Source organism: Carcharhinus amblyrhynchos, chromosome 2 (assembly GCF_965287045.1).
Source record: "Carcharhinus amblyrhynchos chromosome 2, sCarAmb.v2.hapA, whole genome shotgun sequence".
Taxonomy (NCBI): domain Eukaryota; kingdom Metazoa; phylum Chordata; class Chondrichthyes; order Carcharhiniformes; family Carcharhinidae; genus Carcharhinus; species Carcharhinus amblyrhynchos.
This window is the reverse complement of record NC_137325.1, coordinates 1,749,178-1,760,730: the sequence shown is the minus strand read 5'-3', so window position 1 is coordinate 1,760,730 and position 11,553 is coordinate 1,749,178. Positions and strand designations below refer to the sequence as shown.

General features: G+C 41.0%; 1 protein-coding gene across 3 annotated transcripts in view; it reads left to right on the top strand.

The window, feature by feature from the left end:
• The first annotated feature begins 211 nt into the window (after positions 1–211).
• The window catches only part of LOC145351806 (cadherin-18), a 556,159-nt gene continuing 544,817 nt past the window's right edge, over positions 212–11,553 (top strand). For all 3 annotated transcript variants that reach the window (XM_080201464.1, XM_080201490.1, XM_080201499.1), the window contains exon 1: positions 212–556. The gene's annotated coding sequence lies outside the window, so the exon portion shown is untranslated. The remainder of the gene's footprint in view (positions 557–11,553) is intronic.

Sequence of the window (11,553 nt, the reverse complement as noted above, 5' to 3'; positions counted from 1 at the left end):
TGATTTAAAATTCTGATGTTCTTATTTTAAAAAACAGGTGTATAATTTAATATAAAGGTTGCTTCAACTGGGAGAAACTCCTATTGTTTGTGTGAAGACTGTAAAACACCCAAGGGATGAGCTGAGGAATCCTGGATATTGATTGGCTGGTTAAATAGAGGCCTATTAGCTTCAGTCAGGCTAGACTGATTCTCAGGCAGGAGCAGGAAGACAGACACACAGCTACTAGAACATGATGTGACTGCAAGGAGCCTCATCCCTCTGATAGGCATCTGTGTGGACATTGCAAAGCTGGTAGGGCTGTACACTGCCCACTCTCTCTGCGTGAGTCTCAGCTACAGCTTGGCACTGAGGGAGACACAGAGAGAGAGAGAGAGAGGGGGGTGGAGAAGGGGAGAGACTATCCGGACTCTGTGGAAGCTTTTCTCTGTCACCAACCATCCCTGAGCACCTTGATCTGTGAGGAAGAGGTCTGAGTGATCAGAGGCATTAAAAATAAACCGGCGAAGGAACTTAAATCAGATCTGCAAGAGGATTTAAACAGCGTTCCTGCACTGTAAGTAAAAGCGAAACAGCGGGCTATGTGTGAGAGAGAGCGTGACTGTGAGAGTGAGTGTGTGTCTGTGTGTCTGTATGTATGTGTGAGGGTGAATGTGGGTATGTGAGGGTGTGTGTGAGGGTGAGTATGAGTGTGTATGGCAGTGAGCGTGTGTGTGTGTGTGTCTGTGTAAGTGTGTGTGTGAGGGTGAGTGCGTGCGTGTGTGAGAGTGTGTGTGTGTGTGGGTAAGTGTCTGTGTGTGTGTTTGGGGGGGGGGGGGGGGGGCGCGGGGGTAAGTGGGACAATTACGCAGACAATTATTTGTTGTTCAGGTGAAAGTAATGTTCTGTCCAGCTGCAGTTGTGGGGATATTTGGAGCTGCTGTTCCTTTCCGGAGGGATTGAATGTGCTTTGGGAATGCTGTGCTGCTGGGTGAGGGGGACCTCTGGCCACTTGCTCACAAGTTGCAGTGAATGGTGAGTGCAGAGGAAGCAGCGGAGTGTCCCGGTGAGGGTCCCCCTCTCTCTGCCTGTCTGGGTGCTGGGGCGGATATTGCGGTGCTATCAGGAAAATGCCTCAATGCTACACACAGAGACAGGGCTCAGATCCCCGCTGCCTTTGAAGGAGCTGCGCTCAGTGAAACTTCTCTATTCCCTGCCTCTATCCTGTCTCCCACTATTGGTGTTGAGGAGAAGGTGATTATTTGCGATGGGGTCTGAGTGATTCCGATGCAGTATTTCCATCCCAGACCCACCCGGACGCGGATTGGGTCCTGGGTAATTGAATCATTTTGCAATGGGAGAAAAGAAATAAAAGACAAAATAAAAGTTTCAACAGATGATTGTGATTGCAGAAGGCAGAGGTTTAGCTGTCTGCCTGAATGTGAGCTGCTGATTTGCACTGTCATTCACGTCGGCTGCCTCATTCACTGCGTTTTGATGTGAGCTGGAAAGACTGGCATACCAGCTGCTGTAATATGTGTCAACCTTCACTGAAGTAGGAAACATGTATTGAAAAATTAAAGCACTGAGAATATCTACACGGAATAGGCAGCCAGCGTTTGCAGCAGGGGCTGGAATGTGCTTTCTTGCCTTCTCTTTGGCAAGTGAACGTAAAACTGCCAAGCAACATAAGGATCAGTATCCATCTACCAGTGTTAAATATTTAAGTCCAATCTTATAAAGGGGGAGAAAAAAACTTAATTTAGGAAAGTAGTTGCATATTGTTGTTGAATAATTAACTGTTTCCTGAAATCAAGACTTCATTTTGAAATAGTAAGGAAAATGTTGGAAACTGCCCTGTGGTAGACACAAAAAATCCAGCTGGACGTTGATGGTGAAGGAGGTATGGATGGTGACAGTGAAACTATGTTTAATAGCAGGGGTGTTGGCAATGAAGTACTTTCTCCAGTGCGCAGAACAGTGTGTATATGTGGCCCTCGGATCTTATTTCTCTGTGGCTTAAGATGTAAGATCTGTAATGTGCTGAGAATATTCCTATTAGTGTTATTTAGAGGTTCTCATCAAAACATATTTGGCAGGTAAACAATTAATTCTCATTAAATGTGTTATTTACTAACTGTAAAGTAATATCTGTGTGTTTGTGTTTGTGTTTTTGTGTGAGTATTCCATCTTTTCTAGAGTCTTAAAACCACAAAGCACTCACTACTTCCTACATCAGCTGGAAACAAGTGATTTTGACCACAAAAATGTTCAGTCAGAAAGATTCTTTGTATTTTCTGTGTAGTCTTTTTTTCACCATAAATGTTCATTCAGTTGTAATTTCATGCATTTTGCTTTTGTAGAAATTCTGTTTCTATGAAAGCGTCTGTATTCTCTGCTGCTAGAAGACTGTTTTTCTCCTGCTGTGGTTTTGTAAGCAATGCATCTGTAAGGCAAAAACCAGCAAGCAAGTAAATCCGGGAGTAGGGTGATGCAATATGCTTATATCCAGCTTCAGTTTTATTCTGGAGGTACACATGGTTGATAAAACTGTAGTATATGAGATTTCTGGCCCTTGTGAGATATTGTCAGAAAAGTAAAATAAAGGAACTCCTGTTTCTGAAAATTAGCTCCAAGGTTAAGCTGTTCTCTTGTGTGACACTATGCACATTGAATGTAGGATTGGTGCATGCAAAAATTTCAGATTCTGCTTCTTCATAAAGATGCCCACTAGGGAAAAATTCATCAAAGTATAATAGAGTGCAACACACAGCTTGATAAGCACAGGTTTTGGGTAATGAAACATCAGTTTTTAATTTGAATTTGCATTCCTCCTCTATCATGATGCAATAATATATTCAGACAGCTTATCAGGCTACTTGCCTCTTGCCGTGCATGTCAGCTGTCCACCCCCCCAGCTTAGTGGAACATCCAGTGGAATAAATACAGAAAATGCTGGAAATACTCAGCGGGGCATGCAGCCTCTATGGAGAGAGAAACCGGGTTAATGTTTTCATTATCACCATCTAGTGGTTTGGCTGTGAACTGGTAAAATACACAGCAACGTTCAACTGATGGAATTGTTGCCTTCCACCAGCATTCATTGGTGTGGGGGAAAATCAGTTATCTGTGAGTTAATCTGATCAGCTTTGCTTTTGGATCACTCTCTCATCAGCTATGCAACGATGCATTCAAGGTACTATTGGTCCTATTAATTTTCAACTAAGTACATGGTGCAGTAAAGTATCAACAATGAAGATTGAACAGAGGTGATGTTCAGTTTAAATTCATAATCAACAATGGAACTAGTATCTGTTATTTTCCTGAAAATAACTTCAGGTACAATTAACTCTATCCAACCTCCTGAAAGCTTACACACTCTTGGTTTGTCTGACATATTTTCCCATCGTTGCATTTTGATGTTGGTGAGAATGGGTGATCTAGACTTGGTTTCAATGTTTAAATAAGTTGTCCATTGGCTGCTGAAAGTAAGATTGATGTCTACCAATCATCATCTGAGTCATAGGAGAGACTTAAAGGGGAACTCAGTTAATGTTCTGGGGACCCAGGTTTGAATATCATCACAGCAAGTGGTGGAATTCAAATTCAATTTAAAAAAAAAAACTGGAATCAAAAATTTACTGATGACCATGAAACCATTGTTGGAAAAACCCATCTGGTTCACTAATGTTCTGCCATTCTTAACTGGTCTGGCCTATGTGCGACTCCAGAGCCACAACAATATGGTTGATTCTCAATTACCCTCTGAAGTGGCCACTCAGTTGTATCGAGGTTCAAGAAACCAGCTCACCACCACCACCTCAAAGGCAACCAGTGATGGGCAATAAATGCTGGTCAACTCCAATGTCCATGTCCCACAAATGAATACCAAAAACCTTAATTATTTTTAATTAATAATTAGTTTTAATATCTGGACAGCAAAATCCTCATCAGATCTATATATTACACTCATTATTTTAAAACATCAACAGCATGTTTTGTGTGCTAATGAAGCATCATAATTTCAGAGAAATAGCTACTGATTTATAATATTCTTCAATCTTGACTATTTACAGTCTGATTTGATTATATAACTACTGTGAACTGAACTGGAAAGTGAAATAATAGAACAGCTTAAATGTTGAGATAGTAGACAACTTGCCAGTACGCAAGTTATGGTGTGATGAATTGTTGATACTGCATAGTGGTGAAATATTGGAGTTTCCAAGCTTTAAACTGAACACTACACAGAATCAATGTGTTTCCCACTGATTATCCATCCTACACTGCATTGCTGAGTGTTGCTCGCAAACTGATATTGATGACATTGAGAAACAGGATGAGATGACTAGAAACTTTCAAAATGCCTGGTTTTCTTATTACTGTAGAGCAAAACCAGTTAGAATATCTGACTTTTTGCTTTGATTCTAATTATATCTTTTAATTTGTGCATTAATGCCGAGCTTATAACTTGTTGAAATCTCATCACCCACAAAAGGAAGTAATTGGGCTTTGGACAATTTACTATAAACTGTTTCCTTTTATATCAATGTTAAATGTCATGGTGTGCCACCTAATATTACGCATTTACATGTCTAACAAGTGACCATATTGGAGTCCCAACATGGGATTTTAAAATGCATGCAGCCATTTTGTAGTTGACAGAATTATTCTGTGATAATTAAGACAACACAGTGGTTAGCACAGCTGCCTCACAGCACCAAGGACCCAGGTTCAATTCTGGCCTTGGGTGACTGTCTATGTGGAGTTTGCATGTTCTCTCCATGTCTTCATGGGTTTCCTCCAGGTGCTCTGATTTCTTTCCACACTCCAAAGATGTGCAGGTCATGTGGATTGGCCACGCTAAGTTGCCCCTTAGTGTCCCAAGATGTGTAGCTAAAATGGATTAGTCATGGGAAACGTGTGAGATTAAGTGGATGAGGCAGGGGAGAGGGCGTGAATAAGGTACTCTGTCAGAGAGCCAGTGCAGACTCGATGGACCAGTGCTGCCTCCTGCATTGTAGGGATTTCATGATTCCATAATCCAGGGAGTAGGAGCAGGAGTTGGCTATTTGGCCTATTGAGTTTGCTCTGCCATTCAATAATATCATGGCTGATTTGGTTGTGGTCTCCATTCCACTTTCCAATCTGTTCTCCATAACTATTGACTCTGTATCTATCAAAAACTTCTCTAACTCAGCCTTCAATATATCAATGACCCAGCCTCTACTATTCTCTAGGAAAGAGAATCCAGAAGAGAAATGGATAAGCTCTGGAAGACAACAGCATGCTTGATCTATGCATTAATGCTGTTTTAGAATATTGATAACTGGCAATTTAGTGAATCCCAACTATTTTAAATTATTAAACTTAATGCAGTACAATTTGTCAAAGATCTCATTCATGTTATTCTACTTTATTGCAGATTCACTAGTTTAACTACTTACACTTTAGAGGATGTCAGAATCTATGAATAATCTCTGATCCATTTGGAAAGTCCATGCTTGACGACACATTTGACAGGTTCAAACTGATTCTTTAAAATTCACATTTCTTTCATTTGGGAACACACAGTAGGAATTGTTTAATATTCTGTGTTTGCAGCTATTAATCTCTAGTGCTTCAGTGTTTGGTGGGGAGTGGGGAGGGGTCGGGGTGGCATATAGATGGCTGAGGTTTGTGTAACTGCCTTTACTTGACAGCAGAGTACCTCTTGTTCATTTCACATTTACTCCATGCAAACCTTAGTTGATGTATTCTGTGGAAGTCTAATGAGACATCCATAACCACTGTTCTTCCATATGCATTGCCTTTGCCAAAGAAACACTGCTACCATTTTTCTGTTTTATAGGGAAAATAACATACTCAGTATCTATCCATGCTGTCTCAGGACTTCCGTACATTTGTCAGTGAAATGTACATCTTTCACCACCTTATGGCAGTTCTGAGCAATTGCAGAAACTGAGCAGTCACGACTCCATGCTTATTGGAGATTTATATATTTTATTGATGAATCACTGGAAACACAGTATTTACCCTGTGACTTAGTCAATAAACAAATGCGCAGAATCTTTATTTTGCCCCTCTGTTCTTGTTTGAAAATTCTACTTCGAGGATAATATTTACTGATATCTTTTGTCCCCACAGTGCTTTACTGGCGAGATGAATGGATATTCAAAACAGAACTTAAAATTGTGGAAACACATATAAATAACCCAACACATCTTGTGAACGTCTTGAGTGTGGCAACATTTCATTTTTGGTATTATATCACAATTGATTTTTGTGATGTATTGATTTTGCAGAGAAATATGAAACACTTGAGCTGTTTGACTGCTTTGATCTATGCATTGTGTGCTTTCTGTAATGGTGGAATACAGAAATATATTTAAAAAATTACTAGTGTCATGTAGTTTGTTTTACAGCAACTTAAAAAATGCATTTGGATTTGGGAGAATTTGATCCCAAACAATTCAGGTCAGTTTCCTATGTACGTTTCTTCCTTCCCCATTTTCAAATTGTCTGACTTCAATAAATAACATATCCTGAATGTACTCCTGTTATCTTCAGGTTCAGTGTTGATTCCTCAAGCAGCAGATCACAATTGGAGCTGAGGAAAATCCTGACCTACATTTTCCTCAGCGCAGTTTAGGTAATCACACCTGAGGTGTTTTAAAAAAAAATCCTCCTTTCTTCAGGGTTAAATCCAAGTCAAATCCAACGCACGGTGCTGAGAGCCAGCAGTAGATTGGGTTACAGCCTCTGTAAAAGTTCCTTTAAATCTGTTAATTTGTGCATTGCAGCTTGTGTGATAATGGAATTGGAGCAGCAACAACAGTCACATGCATTCTCTCATCATCGTGCTAATTTCCAATAAATACCCTGATCAGAAGCAGAACATCTTAGTGATCATGAAGCTGTGAGAAGCCCGAGGATGACTTTTGCTGATCCACCTCTGCCACTGAAATATTCCTGCATCATACTGATGTGGAAACACATCATTGTTCCTTTGGGTCAAAACTATGGAAGACCTTTTCCAAACAGGTGGAGCTTAGCTCTACAGACTGCAGTGGATGAACATAACAGCTCACCATCACCTTCTCAAGGGCAGGTTTGGGACGGTGAACAAATGGTGGCCTTACCAGTCTATATTCCATGAACAAATAAGTGGCTTTTGGTAACAACTTGTTCTGGGCACCTGGTTTTGAATTCCACCACGGCAGATGGAGAAGTTTGAATTCAATAACAATCTGGAATTATAAGCCTAATGGTGACCATGAAACATTGCCAGCTCTGGTGGAGCATCATCCTGTCTTGAAACGTTAGCTCTGTTCTCTCTCCGCAGATGCTATCAGACTTGTTGAGAATTTTCAGCATTTTCTGTTTTGGTTCATGGAACCATTGTCGATTGTTGTAAAAGCCATCGGGTTCACTAATGTCCTTCAGGAAAAGAAATCTGCCTCCTTTATCCTATCTGGCCTATATGTGACTCTGGACTCGCAGCAATGTTGTTGATTCTTAAAAACCCACTGAAATGGCCCAGCAAGCCATGCAGTTCAACAGGCAATCAATTAGGAATGGACATCAAATGTGGTCTCAGGCAGTAACATCCACATCCCATACATGAGTAAAAAGGAAATTGGGCAGCGTTCTGTTGGCAATCTCAGTATTCATGTCTCAGTCACTCCTCAGTTTCAGGAATATATTAGCAGTAGATCTGGTTCCTGTACCATTTGACTTGTCAATTTTATCACATTTAGAAGAGGGAAAAAACCAGCAACAGGGAAAAAAAACAAACAGATTTAATCTGATGTGCTTTTCTCTGGCTCATGTTCTATCTGCTGAATGTCTTTTACCATTGATTGACTTGACATAGATGTCTATGCAGCGTGTTGCTGATTGGTTCTTTAACTTAGTGTTACTGTTTGTGCCTTTCACACTGTGGGAAATGTCATATTTTTGGTTGGATTTAACCATCACTGTGCAATAGTGGAATTCATCAATTTGACAATGGGGGTAAAACTGTCAAAATCTATACGATGGCCTGCATTCATTAGTCCAGCTTGGTTTAATGTTTAAATGAATGGGTGTCAATCAAGGAAATTATACCTGGTAATGTGGATTGGGGAGGGTGATTAATGTGAATTTGGGGGGAGATTCTAATGTAGACTGAGGGCATTGCAATGTGGATTGGCGGTGTGATTGTAATTGTGAAAAATTAGGAGAGGTGGTCCTGAGAGAGATGGAAAAGCAACGTACAATTAAATTCAGTGGACAAAGAGAATGAGGGATTTGTGTATTTAGTAGCACAATATGAGTCACTGTTCTGGTTGCAGTAGCCCAGTGTACATTTTAGAAAAGATTTTTCCCAAGTTTTATGCTTTGAGTAAAGGATTTTGCAAACACAGCAGATCAAAGTACCTGGCTCTAAAGGACCCAGCTCCTCCTGCTCACTTACTTCCCCTAACTCCTTTTGTACGCTGCGCCTGGTGTACACTCCACCCAATGTATGCCACACCTATTGTACAGTCCACTTGGTGTACGCTGTGCCTGGTGTACGCTGCACCTGTTCAATCAATGTTTAATTGAACAAAACTGCATTCTGTGAGTTACTTGGTGAAATCATATCATTTGGTAAATTAACTTCAATACCAAACAAACAATATGGCAGAGCTCCAATAAAGGCCAAACCTCCATCAGGGAAGCAGCTTTGGGGACAGTTCTAACAGGGTAGTGCCCAAGGCCCAACCATCTCCGGCTGCGTCATCAATGATCTCCTCTCCATCCCGAGGATAGAAATGGGGATGTTTGTTGATGATTGCACAACGTTCAGAACAGTCATCACTTTTGCAGATATTGTGCTTGAATGCAGTAACACCTGCAACATGCAGGCTTGGGTTAATCAGTGGCAAGCACTAGTTATTGCCTTACTAATGCCAGGCAATTTCCATCTCCAACAAGGGATAATATCACTGCCTTTGCTCTCATTCAATATCATTACCATCACTGAATTTCCACTATCAACATCCATTACCGTTGAACTGGACTAGCCAGATAACTACTGTGGCTGCAAGAACGGTGGGAGGCTGGGAATTCTGTGGTGAGTAACTCAGCTCCTGACTCCCCAAAGCCTGTCCACAATCTACAAGGTGTGTGTTAGAATACTTTCCCCTTGCCTGGATGAGTGCAGCTCCAACAACACTCAAGAAGCTCAACATCATCCAGGACAAACCGATCCACTTGATTGATGCCCCGTCCATCACATTACACATTTGGTCTCGCCACTAGCACACAATGGCAGCAGTCCCTTTCATCGATAAGGTACACTGCAGCAACTACTGTACACCTCTAACAGCACCTTCTAAACCCACTACTTGCATCACAATGATAATGGTAGCAGATACAAGTTCCCCTCAAGCTACATACCAAACTGAATTGGAAATATCTCATCGCTCCTTTATTGCTGCTGGAACAAAATTCTAGAACTCCCTCCCTAACAGCGCCACAGGCATATCTAGATGACAGAGACATAGAGTTCAAGGTGGTGGTGAGCTGCCATCTTCTCAAGGGCAACTAGGGATGGGCAATAAAAGCTGGCCATGCCAGCGATTTCCATATCCTTGTCATTAACAAAATATTGAAATAAAACAAATATAATTGCCAATTCTTCTGTCTCCAATTTCAGTATTACATTATAAATGAGACAATTTCAGTCTCTGTAATATGGTTGATATTGCAAGTCAAATAACAATGTAAATTAGAATTTCAATATATTCAACAATAAAGTACCAAAATCAAAGATTCGTTTCTCTTTAACACCTTGCACTCGGGTGTTTCCTGAATGCTTGGTAACATTGCATTCTTTATTAATGTACTCTATTTCACTGATTTCAAAGAAAAGAATCCATCGTTGCATTTGTTCACTGAATTGTATGTGGTGAGTAACAAAGCTCACGTGTGATCAAATGTAATGAAGAAAAGGTTAAATCCTGAACACTATTTCAAGGTAAACAATGGCCCTTCACAATAAGAGATTTCATTTTGTTCATAGGTGGACATCTCAGTGAAATGCAGTCAGATTGATCTCAAGAATTTCTTTCCACACAAAAGCATGTTTAACATGCAACCTGGATTTGTGGGAAGAATATGAGTCCATCTCTGACTACATTTTATGATGGGCAACTGTCTACATGAGTGAGCTGGGAGCGTTGAATGATTGTCATCACCTTATATACCTGGCCCTGAATCAAAAGCAGTTGTCATCTTTGACATTTATTTATGAATTTATGCTAAACAAATTGTAACTTTTGCTTTGAAATATTTTGAATGATTTATTTTTAACTTAAAGCTGTCGTGGACCATGACTTGTGATTTAATACTGGTGTAACTAGGTTGCATATTCATGGATTATTTATACACTGAATAGAAATGTGAAACCAAGCCCAAAACTTTTGCATCAAGATGTTTCATTTCATCTAATTCTGAAAACTGACTCATTTGGAATTGCACGTAATTCATCAGTTACTCCTAAAAATATGGGGCGACCTGAAGGATTTTCAGCTCATGTTCCCAAAGAACCACTTTAAGATTTTTGACTTGACTGAATCATGATTTTTGCATACTGAGGGACCTAAACTGAGACATCCACATTCGGAGTCAGATTAAAGGTCGTTACTTATGTCATAGGAATTGTAAGCAGGCGTTGCCTTCAGTTTGTGATTGAGTCACTATTAACTAACGTGCTATTTATTTCCCAATGCAAAGTAAAGTTTCAAGGTTCGCAGATGGTGCCGAGTTTGGATGTGTGATAAATGATGATGACTGCACAGACAGAGACTAACAAAATGGGCAGACAAGTGGCAGATGGAACTTAATGCAGAGAAGTATGGTGCAGTTTGGCAGAAGGGTGAAGAAAAGGCAGTATTGGGGTGGCACAGTGGTTAGCACCACTGCCTCACAGTGCCAGGGACCTGGGTTCCCTTCCAGCCTTGGGTCACTGTCTGTGTGGAGTTTGTATTTCTCCCAATGTCTATGTGGGTTTCCTGCGGGTGCTCTGGCTTCCTCCCATTGTCCAAAGATGTGCAGGTTTGGTGGATTGGCCATGCTAAATTCTCCCTCAGTGTCCCAAGATTTGTAAGTTAGGTGGATTAGAACATAGAACATTACAGCGCAGAACAGGCCCTTCGGCCCACGATGTTGCGCCGACCAGTTAAAAAAAACAACAACAATGACCCACTAACCTAAACCAATCCCTTTTCGTCCATAAACCTGTCCACAGACCTCTCAAACGCCCCCAAACTAGGCGCATTTACAACTGCAGCAGGCAGGGCATTCCAATCCCTCACCACCCTCTGGGTAAAGAACCTACCCCTGACATCTGTCCTATAACTACCCCCCCTTAGGCCATGGTAAATAGCTGGACGTAGGATGGGATGGTGAACCTGGGTGGGATGTTCTGTCAGAGACCCAGCGCAGATTTGATGGGCCAAATGCTATCCTTCTGCACTATAGGGACCCTATGATTCCAGTCCTAATGGCACAATTGTAAAATGTGTAAGGACAGAGGCACCTATC